General features: G+C 40.6%; 1 protein-coding gene across 2 annotated transcripts in view; it reads left to right on the forward strand.

Annotated features, from left to right (window-relative positions):
* The first annotated feature begins 11,543 nt into the window (after positions 1-11,543).
* The window catches only part of MEGF10 (multiple EGF like domains 10), a 78,342-nt gene continuing 72,116 nt past the window's right edge, over positions 11,544-17,769 (forward strand). The window contains exon 1 of one of the 2 annotated variants that reach the window (XM_075272294.1): positions 11,544-11,823. The gene's annotated coding sequence lies outside the window, so the exon portion shown is untranslated. The remainder of the gene's footprint in view (positions 11,824-17,769) is intronic. The other variant, XM_075272293.1, reaches the window with a different exon arrangement.

The following is a 17,769-nucleotide window of genomic DNA, read 5'->3' on the forward strand; positions in this document are numbered from 1 at the left end:
TAGTATTCAGTTATGTTACTATATTGTTTTATGCTATTATGTGTAATGTGACCAATGTAATACTGAACGTTGTCCCAAGTATTGCTTATCACTTCCATTAACCTGAGAAAAATATTTTCACAGTGGCATCTGATTACATGTTGGAATATGTATTTCTATTATTTGTTATAGTAAGTGCCATAATGTTCTTAACATGTTTACATTGTAAAATTATATAGAATGTTACTATCTCTAAGATTAAAAGATTAAATAAAAATACTATATTGTACGAAGATGTGAGACTTCAGTGGCCACTTCCCTCCTATACGTCTTTGTTGACCCTCTGAACACCAGGGGGAGCAGTATGACTGAAAATGACATTACTATGACTAACTTAGTGCTCATTGTGATGGAAGTTTGATGAATGGGCCCTACAACATCCACTGTGTCAATTTTACATTCCCAGTATCCTATAAAAGATCACAGTTAGATTATGTTTTGCACATTCATGTATGTGTCTGGGAATAAATGCATATTTTACAAAATTAACTCAAAGTATGAAAACCTTTAAAAAATAATATTTTTAATACAAATACATACTCTGCACCACTTTACACTGGAACCAGTCAGACTTTATAAAGAGGTTTTCAGTTTTCTGGGCGAAACCAATGGAGAACCTGCCCTAAGGATAGGTTATCAATATCAGAGTAACGGGGCGGGGTGAGCTGAGTTGTAGTAACCTGGTGTGACCACTAGACAGAGAAAAGAGCTGTCTGCATCCTGCTCCATTCTCTGCATTCTCTGTATCGGTTGCCCAGGACAGCTAATCGATGGGGGCGCTGGGTGTCAGACTGATGATTTATTCTTCCCTGCGGGATATGGAGGAAAATACCCCCTCATCAAATCAACAGCCACAGCAGAAACCCACCTCAACCCCTGAATGTATGAGCAAATATTCCCAACCATTTCTTTGAATAGTACAGGTGCACTAAGTGAAGCCAGGTGGGACCCAAACACCATTGAAACAGCATTGATAGGGGATTGATGGAGGGTGAACATAAGCACTTTTTGGCTTTCCACCCAGTTGCACCCTGATGGAGCAGTTATCATTACACTTTAGCTTCTCTAACCCCCTTGACATTTACCCTTTGGGGGAATAGGGCTATTTTCCCCAGTGATTCCCAGCAAGAAATATGGACATAGACTGTTTTCATAAGACAGCCCCTTAAATGAAGGTTTATAGGACTGAATTGAGGAACTACATAACATTAGGATACACATATAGCTCACAATATGTGTGAGTGTGTGCAGAGCTTTATATTTAGTGCACACATATAGTATATGATGAATCTTTAGGGTCTGATATTTCATCATATAATACATTCTATCAATGTAGCAACTGGTCTGTTTTCCTAAACCAAAATGTATTAAACCAGGAATAAATTTTACCTTGATAGACAAACGTGCTCCCTCTGGAAAATGTCTTCTGAGCGTAAACATACACAAACAAAAAGAAGTGAAGATGGGTTCATGCCAAATTCTATGTTTCTATGGAAACCTATACAAAAAAGCACCAAATTGATTTCTTTGTTTTGCTTACTGATTATTGTGTGGCGCGATAATTTTTCATATTTTTGCAAGATATTATATAAGGCTGAGAATCTGTGACAGAACATCATGGACGGCGCTCTGATAAATGGCTTGTGTCACGAGAATGATAAGTGGATCAGATACTAAGGTAACTGTCCCACCTAAATAATAGATGGTGTGACAATACCATATATACCTACATACTACTACTCCATCATTGTGTCCTCAGCTGAATAATCCCTCCTACTTCATACTTCCATCAGTAGAAAATGGGCATAGTGGATGATGCAAACACCAGTCGCCATATAGACTGACCTGTGTCATAACCATCCACAAGGAGTTTATCACTGGCATCTGTACATCCATAGTAAATTTCTATACAGTACTATGAGGAGGAGAGGAGTACAGGTAACTAAAAGTGATTAGGAATATTCCTCTTTTCTACTCAAACCAGATAGTTACATTATACTTATTTGCAATGATCCAATTACAATACTGTTCTTGAAATGATCAGACTAATTTTCTTACTCATATTAAACATAGAATAAATATTTTTTTGTTGTATGTAGCATTTAATCATTGACTAAATGAGAGTAAGATCAACAATAAATCTCACCCACCAAATCCATTCCCATGCCACTGCTTTGGCGGTCCCTTCTGGTAAGCGACAGACAGATCAGATCAGAATTAGATTAGCAACAATCAGAGATGTATATAGTTCAGTTGTTAGGAGGAAGTCTGGGATCAGCTATGAATAACCAGTAGGATAGATGGCCCAGTAGACAAGGGCACAGTCAGATACACATGCCTGGGACAAAAGGAACAGAAATGCCATGCAAGGGGTCTAGTTTAACTAGGAACCTTACTCAGGTAAAGCATGAGTAGAGAAGCAGACTTTGATACTCACAGTCAGAGATTGGTTGTAAAAGGATTTGGGTGAGCATGCTGGCCCATACAGTTTCAGAAAGGTAGTCTGTTCCCATCGATGCATAGCAGCATCAGTAGGAAGTACACATGCACAACATTGCAGAGGAGCAGAAGTACATGTCCACTGTGTCTACTGGGAGAGATAGTATGCCAGCAAATGATGAGTAATGCTCATTTAATGAGCTCAAATAATTTAATGCTCAAATAATGAGTAATGATCATTTGCGGGCTCTGTTTCTTCCCCTCTTTCCCTTGCTGTTGGGGTTCCTCAGGGCTCGGTCCTCGGCCCCCTGCTCTTTTCACTTTACACAGCCCCCATTGGACAAACCATCGCCAGATTTGGCTTCAGGTACCATCGTTATGCTGATGACACCCAATTATACACATCTTCCCATGAGATCACCCCTGTACTCATACAGAACACCAGTGACTGTCTTTCTGCTGTCTCTAATATCATGTCCTCGCTCTATCTGAAACTAAATCTCTCCAAGACTGAACTACTACTGTTTCCACCATCTAATAGATCTGTCCCTGATATATCCATTGCAGTCTCAGGCCTTACTATAACTCCTAGGCAGCATGCCCGCTGCCTTGGGGTCATGTTTGACGCAGACCTTTCCTTCACCCCTCATATTGAATCACTTGCACGTTCATGTCACCTCCACCACAAAAACATCTCCAAAATACATCCTTTCCTCACCAGAGATACACTAAAGACACTTATTGTCTCTCTGATTCATTCTCGCCTTGACTACTGTAACTCCTTACTAATCGGTCTTCCCCTCACTAAACTCTCCCCTCTACAATCTATTCTGAATACAGCGGCCAGGCTCATCTATCAGGCTAGACACTACAGCGATGCCTCCGGTCTGTGCCAGTCGCTACATTGGCTGCCTATTCATTATAGAATAAAATATAAAGTTATCACTCTTATCCACAAGGCTCTCCATAATGCTGCACCTCTCTACATTTCCTCCCTCATCTCTGTCTACCATCCAACCCGTGTTCTCCGCTCACTCAATGACCTAACACTTACATCCTCTATTATCAGAACCTCCCACGCTCGTATACAAAACTTCTCTCAAGTTGCACCACTTCTCTGGAATGCTCTACCCCAGACAATCAGATTAACTCCCAATTTCTATAGTTTTAAACGCAAACTAAAGACGCATCTTTTCAGACAGGCCTATCACAATTTCTAACGTAAACCCTTCCGAACTATAATTAGAATCCCCAAACCTTCCTCTGTCCCTGCTCCTACATTACCCCACATGATATGATGTCTTTTCAGGCTAACTTTATTTATTTATTTATTTTTTTAATGTAGATTGTGAGCCTCACAATGTACATTTTTTTCCCTATCAGTATGTCTTTTTCTTTTTCGGAATATGGGATGGAAATCCATGCAAACCCGGGGAGAACATACAAACTCCTTGCAGATGTTTTTTGCCCTTGGTGGGATTTGAACACCAGGACTCCAGCGCTGCAAGGCTGCAGTGCTAACCACTGAGCCACCGTGTGGCCCCCTAGGCTAACTTTATTTGTCCAAGCTCCATCCACATGTTACAGGATACCACTAGTGACGGCTCATAAAGTTTTGTTTGTGTAATAACAGTAACCTCTATTACAAAATTGTCTGAATACTGTATAAGCAATGCCGCCCCTGCTACCTCTTGTATCACCCCCTCTACCTCATAGATTGTAAGCTCTTGCGAGCAGGGCCCTCAGTCTCATTGTGTGAAATGATGTTCTTTGTTATGTATCTGTCTGTATTTCAACCCTACAAATTGTACAGTGCTGCGGAATATGTGCTGTCCTCAGACAGTTCTTTGGTCTTCTTTCTTTTCTCCATGCTCAATGTGGTACACACAAGGACACAGGACAAAGGTTGAGTCATCTTTAATCCATTTCAACTGGCTGCAAGTGTGATTTAGTTATTGCCACCACCTGTTAGGTGCCTCAGGTAAGTAACAGGTGCTGTTAATTACACAAATTAGAGAAGCATCACATGATTTTTCAAACAGTGCCAATACTTTTGTCCACCCCCTTTTTTCTGTTTGGTGTTGAATTACATCCAATTTAGCTTTTTGACAATTCTTTTTGTGATTTTCCATTGAAGACAAATTAAATGAAAATAATAATACCAAAGAATTTGTGCTTGCAATCATTTTCTGGAAGAAAATGAGTATTATCTGACAGAATTGCAGGGGTGCCAATACTTTTGGCCAACACTGTATATGTACTGTGCCTATCACATCTCATCTGCACAATCATGTATTTTTAGAATAGACATAACCAAATAAGATTGGAGTAGTGTTTTTCTCATCTTACATGGTTAGACAAGCTAAAGGTTGTGTAGTTGTCACAGTTGTCAGACAATAGTGCTTTGTGGTCTGTTTAATAATCTATGGCGTCAGCAGTAATGATGGGGAGATCTCTTCTTCATGTGCTCTATCACAAACCCCATAAAGCTTCCACGGCAGCTATGGTAATTGTATCTTGCGACCACCTAAGTGTTTGGTCAGGAGCAGCTCTTGAAGTGAATACAACAGCTGTCAGCCAGCAATATATATTCAGTGGTTGTCTCTCCTGACTCCAGTCTAGTCAGTGTATACAGTATGTAGGTCACATTTGTTGTGGGTTGTCAAACATTGTGGTCTTGAATTTTGAGACTATTCCTCCAAGCCATTATTACATATACAGTGGAACCTCTTTGAGATGACCACTCAAAACTGAAAATGGTCAATACATGAAATATAGGGGAACAGAACAGATTTTTTTTTTTTAAATGATGTTTTGGAAACATCTGAAAGTCTATTGATTCAATTAATTGTCCTATTTGAGTATAGTATATGAACAAGTTCTACTGCATATACTGTATAACCATATATCCAGTAAAAATCATACATTAATGTGTAGAAGTATAACATTTATACGTATTTGAGGAAAATATATCCACTTATCTCACACACAATAAATGAGATGTTACATCATATATATGCTAATTGTATGTATTTAAAACAAGTAAAAATTCCTGCTGTACATTTATGATAACTGGTGTCTCATATACTAGTATTAAACTGAAGACTGGCGCAGTAAGGTAGGGTTCACACTACCATTGGTGTCCGCACAGAAGGTGTCAATTTAAAAAAAAAAGACACCTATCATAACGGACACAAACAGACAGTAACTATCAGTGACTGTCCGTTGCCCATAGACCTCAATGTTTAAAAAAAAAAATGGACACTTGCTGTTTTTGTTTTTTTTTTCAAACTGACAGAAAAGTCCTGAATGTAGGATTTTTTTTTGTCTGCTTGAAAAAACAGATATGGTTGTAAACGGACAATTAAGGACACAAACGGACACTAAAATCCCATTGAAATGAATGGAAATTGTAACGGACACAGCTAGTGTCCGTTGCTAATATCTTGAACAGAAAGTAGCTACGGAAACTGCTGTAGGACACCAACGGTAGTGTGAACGCCCCCTAAGATGCATGACTCTTCGTAAGTTTGTCCCGCTTGGATTGCTATAGAGATATGAAATACATACTTATGCCAACTAGGAACAAGTGTAGAATAGCGCTTAAAATTTCCTGGCCCCTACTACTGCTTAAAATTTATTGCAAATATGGCATGCAACAAAATTTCCAACTTGTTTATGCCAAAAAACTGGGCAGACAACTGTTGATAAATTCTACCTTTTATTCTGGTTATAGAAATGAGGAAGAAAAATGGGAGGGATTTATGAAAGATTTTATAGGATAGATGGATGGGCCATATGCCATAATAAATTGAGCATAACCAAATGGAAATACTAGACACTTTTCTTTTTAACTCCAGCTGATGGATGTTATATATGGAACGATATTGTAAACCAGCATATAGACTAACACTATTAGGCCAGGGCCCCAAGGCTCGGAAACGCAGCGGGAAAATCACAGAGTTTTACAGTACAGATTGATGCGAATCCCATGCCCACTTTGCAGCAAAATCTGCAGCGTGGACACGCTGTGATTTCCAAAACCGGTGCGTTTTTGAAATTCTTAGCATGTTAATTATATCTACGGAAACGCCAGTGGCTTCCCTGTAGGTATAATGATAACAGAAAGTCCACGGAGGAAAACTCCATGAACTTTCTGTTTAAAGCAATGCAGGAAGAACTGCAATGCGTTCCACCATGGTTTTTCCCGCAGCGCTTTACAGCTGCGAATCATCCCGTGGGGCCTTAGCCTTAAAGGGGCTTTCGGCAAATTATTTCATAGGCCATATGGTAATAAGTTGGTTTGCTCTATAGTTAGCGATAGGCAAAGAAGCTGTAAGCTAATAGACTATATAAATTAGTATGTAGTGTTGGCAATACATAAAGTTATAAGTTATAAATAGTGTGAGAAGGTGACAGGCACAGTACTGGAATCACGCTATACTAGCCCCAGCTTTCTGACATATGTGTGGTCCAGGACGGATCTTAAATAGGCTGCAGCCCAGGTGTGGGTCCTGAGGTTCATTACTGGGCTAGAAAAAGGGCTACAGATCCTCTAGTCTAGAGCAGAACCTGGGAGTGAGAAGAGGTGGGGACTGCTCTGACATTTTTCAGTCATGTGAGACCAAGTTGGACTGGCTTGTTCTTGTTTGTGCAGCTGACAGTAAGCCACATGTATAGTGAGGTATTTTTTCTTACTGTATAGTTAGCACTCAGACAAGCAGGTATTTATTTTGTTTTTTCCTAAATGTATTTTTTATGTCTGAAGCCAAGGTTTGTTTTCATTTTTTTGTTTTGTTTATTTTGTAAATAAAACAGTTTGCTGCATAGTTTGTATCTCTGTCTTGACTGTTTGGGTCCACACAACTGCTGTTATTGAGCTAACTTCCCCACAATAGATAAAGAATAGATAACATTATAAGTTATAATAGCAAAAATTGTTCAGAAACAGTTTGAGGAACATGCTAAAGGTGTCAACTTGGCAGCCAAAATCGAAATCCATTTAGCTATCTGTATGCTGTGAGTTCAATCCATAGAGACCCCATTTCACAATTCACAGGACTAAAAGGTTCTGCATAGGGGCGCATCTAGCAAAGACTGGGCCCCACAGCTTTTGAGTTGGGGCCACCCCCGCATAGTGCTCTTACACTCTTAACGTCTATTTACACACAGTATAATGTCCTATAGTGGCCCCTCCACACAGTATACTGTCCAATAGTGGCCCCTCCTCACAAGATGTTGTCCCATAATGGCCCCTGGAAACAATATATTGTCACATAGTTGCCCTTTCACACAGTATAATGTCATTTGGCGACCCCTCCACACAGTATAATATCATATAGCAGCCCCTCCACACAGTACTATGTTTGATAGTGGCTCTTCCACACAGTATAATGGCCCGTGCACACAATATAATGTCCTATAGTGGCCCCTGCACACAGTATAATGTTCCATAGGGGCCTCCATACAGTAGTGGCCTCTCCTCACAGTATAATGTCCCACAGTGGCCCCTCCACACAGTATTATGTTCCATTGTGGACCCTCCATGCAATATTATGTCCCACAGAGTCCCATCCACACAGTATTATGCCCCATCATAGCCCCAACAGTGTTCATTGCAAATATTACAAAAATTTCAGGTTCACCAGAACCCAAAAATTTTGCGGTACACCACCCACAAACTGTTATTATACTCTGCCCCTTTAGACTCCAGAGTATAATGATTGGAGACCAAGAGGAGGTGGCAAACATAAAAAACAGTCGTAGTCATCTCTCCTGTGCTTTGGCGAGACTCACTGCTGTTTTCGGACCTCTTCAACACCGACCTGACCATGTGACATCTGTGACGTCACTACAGAGACCGAAGGACAAGGAAGAGTCATACTGGATCCCAGGAGAGGTAAGTAACATTGGTTTTTATGTTCGCTCACCTCCCCTGGGCCTCCAATCATTATACTTGGAGGTACTTACACTACTGGCTCTGCTGCTAATGCTGGGGAGGACATCATGTTTCAATATATATAGCTGATTTGGAGGCACAGGGACTCAGGGGACTCAAACAACATAGATTTTTACTTTAATGGTTGATTATTGTATATTGCAGTTGTTACTTTTATTCTTGTGTTTATAGATGATGTGGCATATCAGTCCCTACTTTTGACTCAAGTCCTTCTATCCCTCTTTGTAAATGTCCCTGTACATTAATAAACATATCTATATTATTCATGAAAGTAACAGGTCCCTAACTATATATTAGACCACAATTTATATACTGTATCACAATTTGGTGTATTTTAAAGGGGTTGTCCCATCACAAGGATCCTATCCATACTGCTTGTTAATGTGGATGTAAGACTTTTCCTAAATACACTGCTTCAGCAAAACTGCTTTGTTTGTCCACTATCTTACTTTATTCAATTCATTGTTAACACAGCCCTTGACTTATCTGCTCAAAAGTCAAGTGACGTATCTGCTGCTCTCAGGGGGAGGGAGGAGGGGCTAAGTGCTCGAGAGCCAGCCTGTGTTTCTAGCTATTCCTGTGTCTATACCACGTGACCTAGGTCCCTGCTATCAGATAGGGGAGAGGAGCTGCTTTCATTTCTGAACGTCTTCTGTTCTCCCAGTTATCAGGCTAGCTAATTCAGTTGTGTTCATTATGGCAGAGACAGGCAGTCTCTGTATGTAACACAGAATGGAGTTGTTCCTGCCTGTACTTCATAGTCCAATATTGTGCATATAGTGTTTAAGGACCTTTGATCACATCACAGACCCTTCAGCCGCCCCATAGGATCACGCTATGCAGTGGGCGAAGCTGCACGCTAATTTGGGAGCGGAGCTAAACAGCAGGTTGCATGTGAAACCCCGCCCACCAAATGATGCAAGAAACCAGGAAGAAAGAAGATCTTGCAGCAGTGAAGACTGGTAATTATGTGACGTGGGAATACCCCTTTAAATCTCAGAATATCCAAGAATATAGATCTGAAAAAAAATTTAATCTTTCAGTCAGTAACCTATAGTGTCCCTTTAAGACAGTACAAAAAAAGGGAGATATGTCATAGACAGGGATGGATGAACCTTGTCACATTTGTTTTGGAGTATTTGTAAGGTTTGCCTGTCAGGCTGGGTTCAAATCTACGCTTGTTTACCAATTGGGGATTCTATCCCGCATTCCACTTGAAAAATGTGGAGAGAAAAGTGCTGCAAGCAGGACTTTTTTCTCTGCATTTTTTGGGCAGAAACTTGGCAGACCTCATTACAGTCTATGCAGATTGGGCTTCTGTTTTTGCCACACAGTGGCCACACGGTGGCTCAGTGGTTAGCACTGCAGCCTTGCAGCGCTGGAGTCCTGGTGTTCAAATCCCACCAAGGGCAGAAAACCATCTGCAAGGAGTTTGTATGTTCTCCCTGTGTTTGCATGGATTTCCATCCCATATTCAAAAAAAAGACATACTGATAGGGAAAAATGTACATTGTGAGCTCTTTGTGGGGCTCACAATTTACATTATAAAAAAAAAGAATAGAAATCTGAGCACAGGTGTGTTACAGTCAGTTTTATTCAAAAGTGCTTTCATTATATCCTGGAGTCTCTTCAGAACCCAGAATATAATAAACAGAGGCCCAGGGAATGCCATAAAATAAAAATGGTAGTGAAGGAAGTAAAGGAAACCAGCTGCATCCAGGAAGACGGTCAAGTAAACTCCACGGTAATTAAAATGTAACTTTTATTTTCCATACACGAATAAAAAAGTTGCATGGTAACTTTTGCGGTTAGTCAGTCAAGATAAGCGACGCGTTTTGGGAACACATGGTCCCTTCCTCTCGGCTCAACTATCTGGCTACAATGCAAACCTTATAAACATACATGTCTAACTAAACCACTCCCACCATTAGACTATTTAACTCTTACATTTCCAATACGTCCACATTGAATGAAATAAAACATCATAAATATCACATTACATTATATGAACGTTTCTAATTGTGAACAATATTAATACAAACATAGTCAAATGTAAAACATATCTATTATGTATTGTCTACCGTGTAGAAAAACTGCTGAAAAAAACACAGCATAGTTTTCAGCAGTTTTCCCCTTTGCATGTTTTATCTGTAGTATTCATTCTTCTCTAGTTAAAGGCTAGCTGCTATACACTGCACACAGTAAGTGCAGGAAAATCTGCCCTGTAATTGTGTCTCTCACTCAGAAACTCTCCCAGGACTATGCTGGATATATACAGAGAAGTAGTGACCTATATGTAGGAGAGCAAATTGTTTTGGTTGTGCTAAAAAGCTTCTATTTAGCTCCAGCATTAGTCAAAGGCTACACTCGCAAGACTGTGGTGTGTACTTGACCATTAAAAAGTACTTTTTCATGGCCAACTGTAGACGTGACTCTATTGAGGGACCCGCTAAAACAACACAAGAAATTGCAAGCTCTATTTTTTTTCTTGGATTGTTGTTAAAATAACGGTTGCAGGAATAAATCGGAGCTGTGTACTGGCTGTTACTACAATAGCCTACACACGCCATGGAATCCTGTCATGTGAATGAACCCTATACCTGTCTTTCTTCTCTTATCTCGTGCCCTTTTTGCTCACTTTTTCCCCATCCCCTCTGCATAGATACACAAGTAATCTGACTCATGTAACCTGCACTCCTTCTCGAGATGGATATAGCAGGGATTTTCACAAAGAGAAATAGAGGGAGCAAGGTAACAGTGTCATAAGTTCAGCAGCAGACATTTCCCTTGATAAGATATATTACAAAGTTTCTTATAACCGCCCATACTATTCACACATTTGTTATAATGACAATGCCTTCTTAAAAGTCATTTCTAAAGTTTCTCTGGTCCGAAGCAAGACATCATAAGTAACTGTGAAAAACCCACCCAGCCTAGTTACATGAGTTTCCATGACTTCAGCATTTCTTATTGGCCTGCTTTTAAGAAACTATGATGGGGCAATGAAACTCCAAGGAAAACCCTTTGGTACTTTTCTCAGCAGCTCCAACAATAGGTCTATCAGAGGCAGCCAGTGAATGATGCCTGGCCTCCCCGCCCCCTCCTCAACCTCACAGCCTCTGTGAATGGGACTGTGAAGAACAGTGACAACAGGCACTGAGCTCTGAGCAATGCTGAGGTCTGGAGGCTGCTTCACAGTATACACATCATCACATCTCAGGACCCACAGGAGCTTTCCCTTTGCACAACAGACATCTTGGACTTCAAGTTTCAGCTTCTACATATTTTGAGCTTTTATGGTGGAAAGTTCATGAAAATCCAGAAAGTTACAGCAGGATCTCAGTGATCCAGACCTTTGAGGACTATCATCAAAGTCAATAAGTGAGGTAAGAAGCTACTCTGCATGCTGGGATAAGCTTTACTGCACAATTTCCCCAGGTTTTTAGCTTATGTAATGAACATGTTGTAATAGCTCATATTATTATAGATGAGCAAATGTATTCTTCTGAATTGTTTTCGGATGGATTTACTATGTGGACACTTGGAGCAAATTGAGTCGACCTGTTTGTTGTATACTTTTATTATTATCATCATGTGCATTACGTTATATGAGATGATTTGGCAAATAACATGGCTCAGTTTGCTTTTCTGTAACTATTTTATACACTACATTACTTTCTTCGATACAAAGTTTATGTTTTGTAAAAATAATACACTTTTCTGTTTCTTATGTGTTCTTGTTCACTTTATGTGACAACTAAGCAGCGGTGTTTTATGGGGCAGCCTTGGTTCCTGCTGACGTATATCTTCTGCTAATGTGATGCATGATAGTTGTAAAAGTGATAAATGAGACTACGGTCAGCTATAAATCTTATTGTAGATCTATACATTGGCATTGGGGTGTAATTAAAAGATGCCAGCCTCAGAAAGTATTTAGTTACAGTATAGTGCACTTAGTTTTATACTCAACAACTTCAATGTTGACAAAAAAGTAACTTTTTTTACTCTTTAGTGTAAAATATGGCAAATTTTTAATCCAATTTCTCTATTTCTGGCTAGATCGTATGTTGTATGTTGGAAAAATCTTTCCCCAAACTGTAATAACAATAGAAAAACATTGTTTACATTGAAAATATCTACCTGATACCAATTCCCAAGGCAATATTATTATATAGGGTGCAAGAATGTGCTCAAGTAAAAGAAGCTCTTTGAGGGCACCACTAATGGGCAGCAACTAATTGTTCTATACTGGAGGATGAGCATGGTTTTAATCATTTTCTGACTATGACACAGGACACAATTTAGGATTTCTGTTTGTATATTCTGAATATCATAGATAACAACACTGTAGACGTGAGATCTAGTGACTTGAGTTTGTTTGTGTTTACACCTGCTGGAAGACAGCTGTAGATTCCGTCACAGTAGCACAGCGCTCCAGCCACAGCCCACTGCCTGACCAGTAAGCCGTGGAAACACTGCTTTTTGGCAAAAACATGATGCGTCTTAAGCAAGGCATGGAAAGTGAATTAGAGACACCCGTTGTGTGGAAGCAGGTGTAAAAGACATTAGGCCTCTCCAGTTTTCTAAATTCAAATAATAGTGGCTGATCGATTGTCAGGAAATATATATATATATAAATTCACTATTGCACATCAGCATAGCAATTGTAATATTCTTACACAACAGTCAATTTTGTATATTTCTATTATATTATACTTTACCATTCTTATGTGATCTATACTGACTGGGGATATAGTTAAACAGACTAATTTCTCTAAAAAGTTTATCATAGAGGGTTCTGTCAATGTCACCTAAGATGTGCCTTACTGGGTAACAATTGATGTTACTCAATACTCATCTCTCCTGGCTCCTCCTCTTCAGCCGAGCATGCTCCTGCACATGGCGTCTTATGCTGTCAGTGTCTGGAGATAATGTGCAGCAAGTCCCAAAGCCACTCCATGGTGGCAGTGTCAGGGTCCTACAACTGATATGAAAGGCAGTGTGGAGACCACTCGGGGGGTAGTATGCTGTGTCTGGGGACACTAAGGGGCAACATACTGCGTCTCTTGGCTGTATGGAGAAGTATACTACTATCTTTTGGGCACTAGGAGGCACTATAATGTGTGTTGGGGCTAAATACCATGTGTAGAGACACAATGGAGGCCATATTAGAGGGTGTCCAGATATAACATTGAATGGGGCCCCAAGGGGCTCCTGCTTGGCATACTATGGCAGTGTTGGTCCCATTGTAAATGCATGGTCCTATATGACTGCATCAATACTATTGACACAGAACATGATATTGTGATGTTTGGTTGTGCCCAACTACTGTCGAATCTGAAATCTGTCGTTTTAAGAAGCTGGCCATGCTGATGTATTACTATCTAAGATTTGACCATCTGTGATTTCATCTTTTTTCATGCGTAAACTACACATAAAAATGTTTTTCATAATTTCCAACATTTACGAATGGCTTTAAATACTAATAGGAATCATCCCCATCTGGACCCTTTTCCATATGGCCAATTAGGCACATGACTGCCATAGGGGGGCCCCAACTTGTGACCCCTTATCTCAGGAAGATTGAGAAGCCACTAGAAACCACTGTTATAATTAGACAGGATCCTAGACTATTGATGGTGGCCCAGTGGTTAGCACTGCAGTCTTGCAGTGCTGGAGTCCTGGAGTTTGAATCCTGCCAGGACCAACATCTGCAAGAAGTTTGTATGTTCTCCCTGTTTGCATGAATTTCCTCCCATTCTATAAAAAAAACATACTGATAGGAAAGAAGAAAAAAAAAAAAAGAACCCTAGAGTATTGATACCGATTTGGACCATGTATTGCTGCTTTTGTTCCATGTAACTGCCCATGGCAGGGGTTAGAAAAGCTGAACTCATGGAGTCTGTGAAGATGTTAACTCAATAAATGTTTTCTGATAGCTGTTCTTACATGTGGCAACCTTTTTTTTTATTATGGATTATTCATCTGGGCACACAGATGCACCCATGGCATAATGTCATTCTTACAATTGGATGTGTTGAGATGCTGAATGATGTCACTACAGCACATTGGTTTATCATTGATCTTATTCCTATGGGGATCTATTCATTTGATGCCTTCCATCTTGACTGCTGTAAGTAATTTGCAGTTGTCAGGGAGGGGTGTTTTGTGGCTGAATTTGCTTACTCTGATGTCTGGGAACTGTCACAGAAAGCCTTATACTTTGCTTTTTGGCATGTGTATTTAGGGTTTGAAGTAAATCTTCTTCTCTTGACAGATTTCTGTTTTATGCTGTTTAGGATGGATACTGTATAATGTGCTGAGATGCTATTTTTATACTCTAAGAATATAGAAATACTCTTGATGTCTTTCATTATTTGCTTATCTGTAATATTTTATACTTGTATATAATACATCATTTCCAGCAAGTTACACCTCCATAGCTATCTCCTGATAGATTCTAGTTAGAAATACCTGGGTTAGTTGATGGTGGGCTCCTGTACAGGGATGCTCTGTCCCCAGGCTCTACAAGTTGAGCAAACAAGGGAATGGTGATGCTGTTCCAAGACTAAGTTTGTGGTAACATAAAGAAGTAGTAGTAGGGGTCGCTCTCCGCTACATTCCCCTATAGCTGAAAGATTGCTTAAGAATAGAAATGGATTGACTATGCAAACCTTCTATCCACATTTCTGTATTTTGTAAACTGATAATACTGTGCTTTATCCAACAACATGGATTAAAGAATTTAGGATAAGCAGATCCGCGAGTATGCCTTTCATTGTTTACCAGTCACAGCTCTGTACATGTTACAGTGGCGGTTTCTGGTACTACAGTTTCTAGTGAATGGGACTGAGCTGCGATACCAGGCACAGCCACCACAACATGTGCAGAGTTGAGCCTGGTAAACAATAAAGGGGATGTACTGTTATCTCATCGAAGGTACTAGATTGTCCAGGCTTTCAGCCAAATATATGGCATGCACATCTTCCATCTTGAAGTTCCAACACATATAAAATTATTGTTGGGTATAGATTACCAAATTCTTACCCTTAAATGCATAAAGTTAACTAGGAATGGAATGACCCATTATTTAAGAGCCTATTCCTGAGCTCAGACGAAGTTGGCCAGCTTGGAGGACTGTTTGTAGGAGTGGATGATAACACTGAATTGCTTGATAATGCAATAGACAGCTTGAGAAGTGAAGTCTCCTCCTGGCAACAAGAGCACCTTCTGGTTCTGCAAACAAGACAATGTAGGACACTCATGGGTAAGGGGACAGGCTTCGGTGACAGGCATTTCTTCTCCTGTAACAGTGGAAGTGTGCAGGTCATTGCGGCGGCCTGTGATCTTACACACTAGCCCTAATTACTGTCAACTTATCCTCTGTCTCTTAGGAGTTACATACTCTTGTATTATATACTCTTATATACATTTATAGTCATGATCTACCTCAGTAAAGAGGACTTCAGTGAGAAGAGAAGTATCCATGTCTTTCAACCCTTGGTGGGCGACATCAGCTGACCTCAAGGGGTGGGTGTCTGGGCTCCAGGCTAGGCACAGGGGTGTGTTAGCCTTGGAGGGGTGCAGTACTGGCTACATTGGACTGGTCTGGAACTGCCAAGTAGTTGCCAGTGCCTGAATACAAACCCTCTTGTTTCTTCTCAGCCATAGAGAATGCGATTCTCAGGTACTAGGACTTAGCATAGGAGTGTATGCAGATGCAAAAGTAATACAATAGCTGACTGTTCTGGGAGAAACTGGAAAGAGTTTTGAATGATCACCAGGGGCAATGAAAGTTGGGCCACACTTTTGGTCAGTGATACATTATGACTCAGGTCGAGGGTAATGCTTCTTACAGGACGGTAAGATCCATGAGAAGGTCTTTGTGCACCGAATGTCAATCAGTGTCCCAGAGCATCCCTTTAAGGAAGGCTCTGATCAGCAGATCTAGAGGTTAGTGAAATTTCGGAGTACTGCAACTTGCTCAATACGTGCAGACCCTAAGCTAGGGTAAACTTTAAGGAGGAGGCGCAAAAGAAATCTCCCAAACCCCAAGGTGCAGATTGATGACATAATGGCTGAGTGGAGTTGAAGAAAGAGGCGAGCAGCCATTGTAGTTGACCAAAGGGAGGGCACAGGAAGAAAAAGCACCACATTGCATGAGAAGTTGACTCCAAGAAGAGACATTGAGGTGTAATTTGGGATGATGGTCGAAGAGAGAGACCAGAGTGTAGTGTAGCCTGCTGGTGGCAATGGGAACTGTAGGGACTTCAAGAGAAAGCATCCAAGCTGAGAAGCCAGTCAAGCGAGGTTAATGGGTAATAGTGGACAAAAGAGGTGCTACGCAGCTGCCAAGTCCATCATGGAGGAGTCAATGCCAGCATTGGCCCTCAAGAGACAGGTGTGCCTGGCCTCTGGCTGGTGACAAGAAAAGCAACAGTCCAAAGGAGACAACTGGGATGATTGGGAGGAAGACAACTGAAATGGTGACATGGTCAAGCACCAAAGTGAGAATTTCTTCAAATGTGGATTGAGGGGCTTTGGAGGCATGCAAAATTTCTGGTAGATTGCCAGGTAGTTCAAGTAAAATTCCAAGACAGTACTAGGCCCCAGGTGTGTCAATATCAAAGTGAATTCCTGAGAGAGATTATACCCCAGGTATATAGTTGGGCAGAGAAAGGTCCCAATGAGCAAATCGGGATGATAAAGTCCTGGAAGGTTCGTAGAACCCTGGTGCTACTGTGGTACTGTGTTATGGAGCGCTAGATGGCATGTGTGGCCATGGTGAGCTGCATCCTTCTGAGTAAGGTGAGGCGCTGGCTATCAATTGTAGCTGTACTAGGCTACAGAGTGCCCCTGTGAGTAGGTTAGGTGCCCTGGTGTAAGGTGGTGTGGCCGACATTTTGAAAAACATAATACATAATAAACATAATAAAACATTTTGATCTATTGCATAGGAAAGGTTTAACCCCCAATCCCAACTGTGCTTGTAGCTGTGATGAGAAGTTTCTGAGAATGTCCTAGTACTTTCTGTATCGCGCAAACTGTATCATGCAGTGACTTCTTAGAGGAGGAATTTCTATCAACTATTTTGCCACTGAAGAAATGCACACTCCTTATTGCCAGCATCTTCCTTAATAATGAGAATTTCAGTAAGAAGTGAAATGTTCATTTCCTTCGTTGCCGGTGGGCATCTTCAGTTGTCTCACTTTGGGTGAGTAGTCTCCAGTGTCTCATTACACATTCATTATGCTGTACTGCTTTTTTTGACTCCGTACACTGTGTAAGCCTTGGTGACATCAGCTGATTATTAGGCTAGAAAAACCCTTTAG

This window comes from Leptodactylus fuscus, chromosome 1, assembly GCF_031893055.1.
Source record: "Leptodactylus fuscus isolate aLepFus1 chromosome 1, aLepFus1.hap2, whole genome shotgun sequence".
NCBI lineage: Eukaryota > Metazoa > Chordata > Amphibia > Anura > Leptodactylidae > Leptodactylus > Leptodactylus fuscus.